The sequence below is a fragment of the Armigeres subalbatus genome, chromosome 2 (genome assembly GCF_024139115.2).
Source record: "Armigeres subalbatus isolate Guangzhou_Male chromosome 2, GZ_Asu_2, whole genome shotgun sequence".
In the NCBI taxonomy this organism is placed as follows: Eukaryota; Metazoa; Arthropoda; class Insecta; order Diptera; family Culicidae; genus Armigeres; species Armigeres subalbatus.
Window position 1 is genome coordinate 9594852 of NC_085140.1, and position 10465 is coordinate 9605316.

Sequence of the window (10465 nt, forward strand, 5' to 3'; positions counted from 1 at the left end):
GAAGGACCTGGAAAGGTCCGTCCACTCAGGCAAGACGGTGGAAAGGGGTTACGGCAGGCTGAAAGTTCTCAGCCGCACCAGACCAGGGAAATAGAGGGGATGACGCCTCCTGGACCCTGGTCAAGAACAAGAGGAAACCGAAGACGTCAAGGGCCGAAAAGAAGGCCCAGGCGAATGAGGGTAGCAAGAAGTCTAGGGTAGGCGCCAATCGCTCCAGGGGCGATGCCCTAGTCATCACGGCGGACGAGGCTAAGTACTCGGATGTTTTGAAGGCGATGAGGAGTGACGTCAAGCTCGGTGAACTCGGCGCCGACGTACGTCGAATAAGACTTACCCGGATGGGCGAGATGATACTCGAGCTGAAGCGGGGCGTCTCGCAAGAGGGCGCCGCCTACAAGAAGTTGGCGGAGGAGGTCCCAGGCGAGACGGTCAAGGTGAGGGCACTCACGACGGAGGTGAATCTAAGGGTTAAAGACCTGGACGAGATCACTGAAATCGAAGAGCTCGTCACGGCACTGCGGCGACAGTGTGAAGTGGAGACGCCCACCGCAGCCGTTCGGCTACGGAAAGGTCCGGCAGGGACGCAGGTAGCATTGGTTCGGCTATCTGCAGCGGACGCCTCCAAGGTAGTCAAGTTAGGGAGCGTCAAGGTGGGATGGTCGGTATGCCCTGTGCGCATATACGAGCAACCCGAAGTTTGCTTCAAGTGCCTGGAACCGGGGCACAAGCAATGGGACTGCAAAGGCCCTGACAGAAGCAATCTCTGCCGACGCTGCGGATTGAAGGGACATAAAGCACAATGCTGCACGAACCCTCCCAATTGTTTGATTTGTTCCAGCAAAGCTGTGAACAGCAAGCACCCCATGGGGGCCTGATGTGCCCGGCGTTTAAGCGTGCTGCAAAATCAAAGTGCAGGTAAAGCAGCTGGCTTGCTCGGCTTCGCCCGAGTGTTTGGTGTGCGCAGGTTTAGAGGAAACGGCGGAACACGTGTTGTTCGTGTGCTCACGTTTTCGCGCAATGCGTGACCACATGCTTGCCACATGTGGTCTGGACACTACCCCGGACAACCTAGTTCGGAGGATGTGTAAAGACGAAGTTGGCTGGAACGCCGTTTTATCGGCTATCGCCCAAATCGTCTCGGAGCTACACAGAAGGTGGCGCGTGGACTCGAGGGATGGCTAGTTCAGGCGCAAATAAGAGGTGGTCCAAGGGATCGGAGTCGGCTTCATGGGTCATACCGGTGGTCATGCTCTGTGGTCGAACTCGATCCTTTTATCGAACAAGTGGCCGCGCGAAGAACAACATGGTATCGTCGCTTTCGCGGCGTCGATCAACCGGGCGGGTTCCGAGCCCGAGGACGGAAAGGGGTCCTCGTCAAGGCTGGGGCAGGCGTAGGCCTCGCGTCGGCAAGTCCCTCTGTGTGCTGGCGAATAGGCCCTATCGCAGAAAGGTCAATTTGGGGTGCACGCGGCATCATCATTCTTGATACCAGTCGTGCAGAGGGAAGCAGGCGCGAAGTCGACCCTGCCCACCTTCCGAGGACATAGGGCGTGGTAAGGCCACCTGGAAAGCCGGCAATGCGCTGGCACGATACCATGGTGTTCTTCTAAAAAAGCGAGTCACAATGTTCGATGCTGCAAGGACACGCAGCTAACCTAACCGCAGCCCCCCTTTGAAGCATTACTTTCTGGTTGTACCGAAGGGACGATGGGCTTGGCGGCAATGGAAACGGTTTAGCTGGTCGGGGATGCAGCCCTGCCTCCCTCATTGGAGGTGGCCCCTAACCCAGCACTTCCTGGTCAACCCAGGATGTCTGTTGAGCAGATTCCCCCTCCATTGTTTAGGAAGAAAAAAAAAAAAAAAAAATTTCCAAATAAATATTTAGGAAAAAGGCAAAAAAATTAAGGGACGTGATAAAAAAAAAACGACACGCCGATGCACGCCGCCGCCGCCGCCGGCTAAAATGGCTATCGGCGTGACGCCGAAAACGCCGCCGCCGCCGACCAAAATTCTGACAAACGCCGCCGCCGATGAATATTGGACCGGCGCACACCTCTAACCTTAATATAATTACCAAATGGATTCACCAGATGCTTAAAAACCGACATCTCTACTAGACATTACGTCAAGCAGCGATTAGGAAATTAAGTGTCTGCGGATGCCCTCAAGGGGGAGTATTATCTCCACTTTTGTGGAATCTCGTTGCAGATACGCTATTGAGGTTACTCAATAATGGCGGTTTTCCTACCTATGGATTTACCGACGACTATCTAACATTGATAGTGGGCTTGTGCATTAGTACCTTATTCGACCTGATGCAAAACGCTCTTCAGGTAGTTGAAAGTTGGTATCACCAATATGGCCTTTCGGTCAATCCGAATAAAACATCTATTGTTCCTTTCACGGAAAAACGTAACCGTAATGGTATTCGTCCATTACATCTTTTTGGTTCTGAAATCAATGTAACTGATCAAGTAAAGTATATGGGTCTAATTTTGGATTCAAAGCTTTGCTGGACTCCTAAGGCCATCTTCAAAGAATGTGCGTAATGGCAATGACTGGTGCGTTCTATTCGACTCCCACGGCCGCTCTCGAGTTTTTCTTCAACGTGGCCCCACTACACATATATATCAAACAAGAAGCACTTTCTAGTACTTACCGATTATGGGTTCTCGGTTACATGGAAGAGAATCCTGTAAACCGCAGTTCTACACACACACTTCGTTGTTACAGCTCATGGTTGATTGGGACAGAACTGTCCTCACTCCAAGTGATCTCACACACGTTAGTAGTTTTTCTTATAGGACATTTTCAACACAATTATTCTCGCGGGATGAGTGGACATCTGGCTAGTTGGAGAGAAGTATGTCGGACAGCATTGTTTGTTACACTGACGGCTCCCTCCTCGAAGGTAAAGCAGGTGCAGGCGTCTATTCGCGTGAGCTGAGACTGGAAGAGTCACACTCACTGGGTACACACTGCACTGTCTTTCAAGTGGAAATATTTGCCATCATGTGTGGAGTGCAATCTGCACTGCAGCAACGCATTATGGGCAACGTAATATACTTCTGTTCAGATAGCCAAGCAGCTGTTAAAGCTCTAGCCTCGGCCAACTCAAGGTCGAAGTTAGTAATCGCATGTCAAACTCAAATTGAGGAACTGAATTCAGTTAATACTTTACACCTTATATGGGTATCTGGCCATTCTTCCATAGCTGTAAACGAATTGACTGATGAGTTAGCACGTAATGGAGCATTACATGACTTTATTGGTCCTGAGCTAGCTTTAGGGTGAAGCTTTTGATCAACTCTTGGGCTGTCACTCACCACAAATTGCATTGGAGTAGTCTGGATTCATGTCATCAAACAAAATTGTACATCTGGGAGCCATCTCCGGTAGTAGCAAGCTATTTAGCTAATATGTCTAAACAGAATTGCAGTGTCGTAGTCAAGGCCTTGACAAGTCACTGCCGACTGAACTATCACATGGCAAATATTCAACGCGTTGAATCATCTGTTTGTGATAGTTGTGAATCAATTGTGCATAGACTGGGCAGTAACATATTAAATGATAAGAAGTTCATTTAATATGTAACTGCCCAGTATATGCACAATTGCGCTTCCAAATATTTGTTATTTGATTATATTGAAATTGACTTCAAATTGTAATTACTTAGTGAAATTGACTTCAGAAACCTAAACCTTCAGAGTATTTTGTTGTTCATAACCCGTTGTGGTAAGGAGCTATAAGCTCGCGTACGCTTATGCGTTGTATTCCCTCTTCAAAGGCCCTTTTCCAAACTTTCCCCTTTGTTCTCCCATCCACATTCCTTTTCCATCAGGTTGTGAAGGCGATGGCACAAATCTCCCAAATTGAGGTGAACGTTCTGATACCTGATACCTGAGTAGCCACTTCCCGACCAGTAGATGGTAACAGATTTATATCAGAGCTTGTTATTCTGTTACAGCAATTTTTCATAACAGCGTTTGGTATAAAACATGTACCATTAGTAGTTAAAATAGCAAAAATTGTAACAAAGTCTCTTCTAGTTTTAACAAAAATATGACTAAATGTGTTATTTATTGAACAAAAATATAACTCGTTGTGTTACATAAATAGAGGTAAAAATCGCCTATACTATAACAAATTATGTTCTTGAAAAGATTATGAATATCCATAATGTAGGCAATTAACTTTGTCCAGCAGGTTCAACTTAGAATGTAGGTTCAAGTTATACTGAAGGTGGTAACTTTGTTTTTTTTCCAATTCCTATCTACCAAAAATGTAGGCAATTTTTTTTCGGCGAAAATGAACATAACACATTATGTTATAATCATGTTATGACGATCTTGAAATTCTCTTTCCTCCATCTAGGACAGACTAGAGGTGTGCGCCGGTCCAATATTCATCGGCGGCGGCGTTTGTCAGAATTTTGGTCGGCGGCGGCGTGAATCGGCGTGGGTATTTTTTGATTACGCCTCTTTAAAAAAATGCATTTCTCGGAATGGACTTCCATTTGCAAAGGAAAAATCTTTTGAATTTCGCATGAAAAATCTAATGAACTTCTTCTTAAAATTTTTCCAAAAATTGGAATTTATTTTCAGATTTTCCACGGGAGCTACTTTGAAGTTTCGAGAGATATTTGGAATTACCAAGAGAGGCTCTCTGGAATTAACAAAAAAAAGGTTTGGAATTTTAGCATAAAATTCGTAGCAATTTGCATGAGAAACTTTAGAGTTTCCACGAGAAGTTGCTCTTGACTTCTACAGGAAATTCACGGAAAAATCCTGTTTTGTGTTCTTCGAAATTCACTCAGATAATTCTTCATATTTGTAAAAAAAATGCGGCTGGTAGAATGGGTGTTTAAACGTTTGCTTTCTCAGTCTAGAATAATTAAGACGGCTAATTTGGTTTCACGGGACACTCCAAGAAGGTTTCAAGGAAAATTCTCTGGAATACTCACGAGGAATTTTAACGGAAACTTCCTTAGAAGTTTGTGCGAAAGATTGTTCAAAATGAAGATTTCAATTAAAAAAATCTTTGGATTTCAACGGAAAATTGTTCGGAATTATTAGATTTCTACGTGAAATTTCTTGTACCGATAACTGAAAGTCATTTAAATGCAATGCTTTTAACTGCAATTCGATAGTTACATCAGTTTTGCAGTTTTCGGACAGCTGAACTTTAACTAATGACATTTACATTACATTTGAACTAATGACATTTACGGCAAAAGGGGCTTTTTGTCAAACGACCGTTGAACGAAATTTCGTAACCTCTCTGCTTTTTGGGTCGATACTGGCTTTTAAGCCAAAAGTCATCTAGCCAAGTCCCATTAAGGTGGTTATACAACAAAGCCACAAATGGGCCATCTTGGAAACCACGTGCCTTTTCTTGTGATTTTTCAAGAACACGAATTGAGAGAACCACAATGCTCATGGGGATGAAACATCCGTAGATCGTTTGCTTACTTGTGCTGAACAATCGACTTCAATTTCAGCATTGTACGAAAATTATTACGCTAGATTTGAACTTTTGATAATAGGAGTAGAAAACCGTGTGGTGAATTTGAAATTCACCACATGGCTTGATTGTATAATCACCTTAAGTAGCCCATGACAACGTGCTGCTTCCAATACAGATTTATATCAGAACTTGTTATTCTGTTACTGCAAATTTTTATAACAGCGGTTCTTATGAAACATGTACCATTAGTAGTTAAAATAACAAAAATTGTAACAAAATCTATTCTAGTTTTAACAAAAATATTACTAAATAAGTTATTAATTGAACAAAAATATAACTGGATGTGTTACATAAAAAGTGGTGAGAAGTTTATTCTATAACAAATTATCTTCTTGAAAAGGTCATGATTACCCATAATGTAGGCAATTAACTTTCTCCAGCTGGTTCAAGTTATACTGAAGGTGGTCCTTCGATTTTTTCCAATTCCTACCTTCCAAAAATGTAGGCATTTTGACGTAGGACTCACGTCTTTCTTTACTATACTGGGCGTCATTTAGATTTTTGGAAATCGAGAGCGTTACGCTGGAAGGGAAGATTTCAAACGATACTAGCGCCTTTATCTTTCGATGGATTTTTAATATTTATATATCAATCGACTCGGACACTCTCCAGCAATTTGCCTATTTAATTGAAATTTAAGATTCTTAACGATAGACTATTGAAAATTTCAATTCTTGTCAAAGCCAGCAAAAATTTCATATGTAATCAATCCCGTGCATTCCTAACACAGACATCAAAATGCGGTATGTCACGGGCCTTCGGGTCTAGCGGAAGATTTTCTTCGTGTATAAAAGAAGCAGTGCCTGCCGTGTACAAGCCATTACAATTTGTGACAGCAACGCGTACTGACGTGCTTTTTGCTCGCGCATTGCCGGTGGGTCTGCGAATATGCATGAAAGAAGTGGGCGCATTTTTTGTCATTCTGTGCTTGATGATGGTCGGATGCAGTGGTGTCGGTTGCGATGGATGCAATCGCTCATCGCATCGCTCGAAGTTCACGGCTAATGGCCGATGATGGCTGAGGCAGCGAGGGCAGCGGTGGTGGATGAAGAAGAATAAAGTTACTGGGATTTGGTCTGCTCATCCACGAAAAGTGATTGGTTTCATAATTCACATGATCCCGGGATGGGTACGAGTCATGGCATATGACGGACCATATGTTAAGTTGTGCTTGGTACTAAACGACATGTACATTAAAACATGGTTATACTATAACAGTTCTGATTTCCCAGCAAAAAAAATCAACTACAATGATGAAAATGAAAATTTGATTGAATTAATTGACTTCATTTATTCGCAGAAGGCATTAGCAATTAAAGATGCACAATCAGCAATAGTGTTAATATCTATTTTAGATTAGAAAATTTCGCTGTATTACATGTTAATGTTTTGAAAAAGTCCGCAAAAAATAATTTCCAGAAGAATATTTAAAAACATAATCTTTTTTCTTTTTCTGAGAAATTAAATTATTAAACTTCAAGTTTGGAATCAAAACATTAAATAATTTTTCGTTGAGGTATTAGCAGTACGTCCTCTATTTTAGTAGGGTTACTGCTCCTTGACTTGTTTCTTATTGTTGTGATTTTTTCAGCAGTAAGCAAGCATGTTAGCAAAACGAAGCAACGAATTTTGTGCTGTATTTCTTTGTTTGGTAAATGGGTCCTCCTAAAATAGCACATTTTGCCCAAGTCGACAATTTTATTAATAGAATTTTAAAACTTCAAATACTATCATCATTAGGAATCTAAAAAAAGGCTACATTTGCTAAAGTAAATAAAGGCTTAATAATTAGAAACAAAGCAATTCTAATTATGTTTTAATCTAATTATTAGTTTTATTTTCAGAAGCTTTGAATAAACACATTCCTAATAATTCTACACAGCATGGAATTTGACGTTTCCAACATCAATGCCTATAATCAAACTCCATAGATCCAAAGTTAGAAGTCAAATGTAAATACGTTGCGTTTATATAAGTCCTACGTCTACTCGCGGTTATGTTAAAAACATTACCCATTGCTAGTTTTTTTCGGTAGAAATAATAACACATAATGTTAGAATCATGTTATGACGATCATGAAATTCTCTTTCCTCCATCTTTGACAGAGAATTTATAACCAAATTATTGCAAGTTTTGTTATTTGTAACACATATTGATATAATTGTGATAAAATGTTGTTATGACTAACTGGTCGGGTTGGTCGATTTTCGTGCATTGTACTTCGACCTCCTTAATGTACTCTGGGCATTTCCGGCTTGATGTGGGGTGTGAGTTGCTGGAACGCCTCGACAGAGTGGCGAATCAAGATTGGGTTCGCTGGCAGTGGCTTGTTTTCACCTTGCATACGTAGGATCTGTAGCGGTCTGGTAAACTGGCCGTCTCGGCGATTATTCACTGTGCCATTATTGGGCCCCCCTGGGTTCCCTAGGCCGAAGGAGAGGCCCTTGACCATCTCCGCGGAACCGCGCACGCGCCGCCAACCGGCACGGGCGGTTGAAGCACACGAATACGCGGCGGTTGTGCGCTGACGAGGGTCGAAAAGCGAACGCAACCGCACTAAACACCACGCGTCTCCACCGGGAGGCGAGAAAATGCACTGACCGAAGAGAACTCACCGGACCGCGGATTACTCCGGTGGCCGCAGTCCGATCGGGCCGGAACCGGTTTTGGACGATTACGCACTTCACCCTGAATGCGCTGACTAAATTTCAGCCACCCCAGGCGATGGGAAGGTGTCTTTTTCCCCGCACTGAAAATTTCCTGAAAAACGCGCGTCCTACAGACCGAATGGGAGCGTCACCAGCCGAATGACGTCACCGAAAAAACAAAACATCGGAAAATCTACGGAACCGGTGGCCGGATCGGATCGGGTCCAAAGCTGTGGTCCAGACTAGCCTTCCCCTAGAACACACATTATAATTTCACTCCAAAAGACAAATTTTGATAGGAGACTCGGAGACCCATAGTGTTATATACCAATAGACTCAGCTCGAAAAACTGAACAAATCTCGCTTAACTTTTCAAAAGGACCTAAGTAACATTTTTTTCATGAATTAATTTGAGTACTGCAATCAAAAGCGTTCATGTTGTTCTGTTGATTGCGCTATTCAAATTAATTCATGAAAAAAATGTTACTTAGGACCTTTTGAAAAGTTAAGCGAGATTTGTTCAGTTTTTCGAGCTGAGTCTATTGGTATATAACACTATGGGTCTCCGAGTCTCCTATCAAAATTTGTCTTTTGGAGTGAAATTATAATCTTCTGGTACAACTTTATTGCACGAGAAAGGCAAAAAACTCGCATGAAACGCGCACGCTAATAATACTTTACTTAGTGATTTTAAATTAATATCACAAATTATTAAGCATTTCAACGAATTTCCCGACAATGCATTTGATTGTTTGATTGGGTTGTTTAATAATGCACGAGAAAGGCACAATCGCTGCTAGGTGGATTAATCTGGATTTTAATTTTATATTCCACAGGTTCATTTCAAGTCGGCGAAAACAACTTGCCGACTGGCGATCACGCCGATACAATACCGCCAAGGAACACAAAGACCAGGCCCGATTTTCTGCTCGCCGATCAGGAATTCGATGGGTTTGTGTACAAACTGAAGCAAACTCATCCGCATCTTGGATCTGCGGCATCACAATGCAACCCTCATCATCTTCCGGTTTATCTAGCGAATTTGTCGTATGGAGGGTTAACGTCCCCATCAACAGATTTTATAGACATGGGATACAAAATGGAAAACATATTTGTAAGCATGCACGGACCGGCCGATTTCAAAAACATAAAATTTCGTTCAATTATCAACGAGATTATTTCCTAATTTTGATATAACAGTTGTCAAGCGCTACTTAAGAAATAGGACACTCATTCGAATACGGCACATAAATCTGTACATAGAGGGCAAATTAGATGCAAACATAGATGTTTATAAAGGAACAGAATTTGAACGCCATGTATTTACAGGAGACCGTTATTCAAACACTCGAAAAAGTGCAAGAAACTCAGATCACAGTAGCAATACGTTCATGAATCGCTCCTATTCTTACCTTTGTTACCATTTCAAAAGTATGGGGGAAAGTTGCCGATCAGCAATGTATAACAAAATTATAACTCAATTCTTTCAATGGTTGTTATTTAAAACAACGTGTGTTATAATTAGATAATTTGATAAAAATGTATTTTCGGTTAGTTTTATTTCATATCAAAATTATAGCAACATTAGTTATGTATATTTACACAAAATAATTGCCTAAATTTTTTGTAGATATTGGAAAAATGCGGAGGTAATCACATCTAGTATAACTTGAATCTATGTTCGATACTTATAGCTAATACAAAGTTAATTGCCTACATTATGGATGGAAATCCGCCGTTGTAGCGTGCCAGATTTTTATACGTGATGTAGGCAATTACCGTCATCTGAGGGGGAAGATGATCATTTTTAAGACAAAACATGCAATAACAATGTGTGTTTACATTTTAAATCGAAACAAATATTTTCAAAACATGTACTGCTATACGCTGCAATAATCAACAACTTTAGTTTTCTGAAATGCGTTCGCATTTATTAAAATAAATTAAATTATCACACATTTTTTAAGTAATCTGTTTTGGGGTGAAGTTGATCAAGATAGCTCTACTGAAATAATTATGACCTAGTAGTCAAAATACACTAGTTTATTTGTATGAATGTTGAATTTACTACGTAAAGAAGTCATCGAAGTCAATATTTGAAACGAAAATAGCATCATTTATGACTATCTCTCTCTTTCTTCTACAAAATATATTTTCATGATTATAATCGAAAAACTCGGATTTTCTACCTAGCGGTACCTACCTTGAACGGATAATATTGTTAACTACCGTTTCATAAAAAAATAGGCACTTTTGACTAACACATCAAATGATCATCTTCGCCTCAATGA

General features: G+C 41.4%; 1 pseudogene; it reads left to right on the top strand.

The window, feature by feature from the left end:
• The window catches only part of LOC134208826 (uncharacterized), a 52398-nt pseudogene extending 42480 nt beyond the window's left edge, over positions 1-9918 (top strand).
• The last annotated feature ends 547 nt before the right edge of the window (positions 9919-10465 follow it).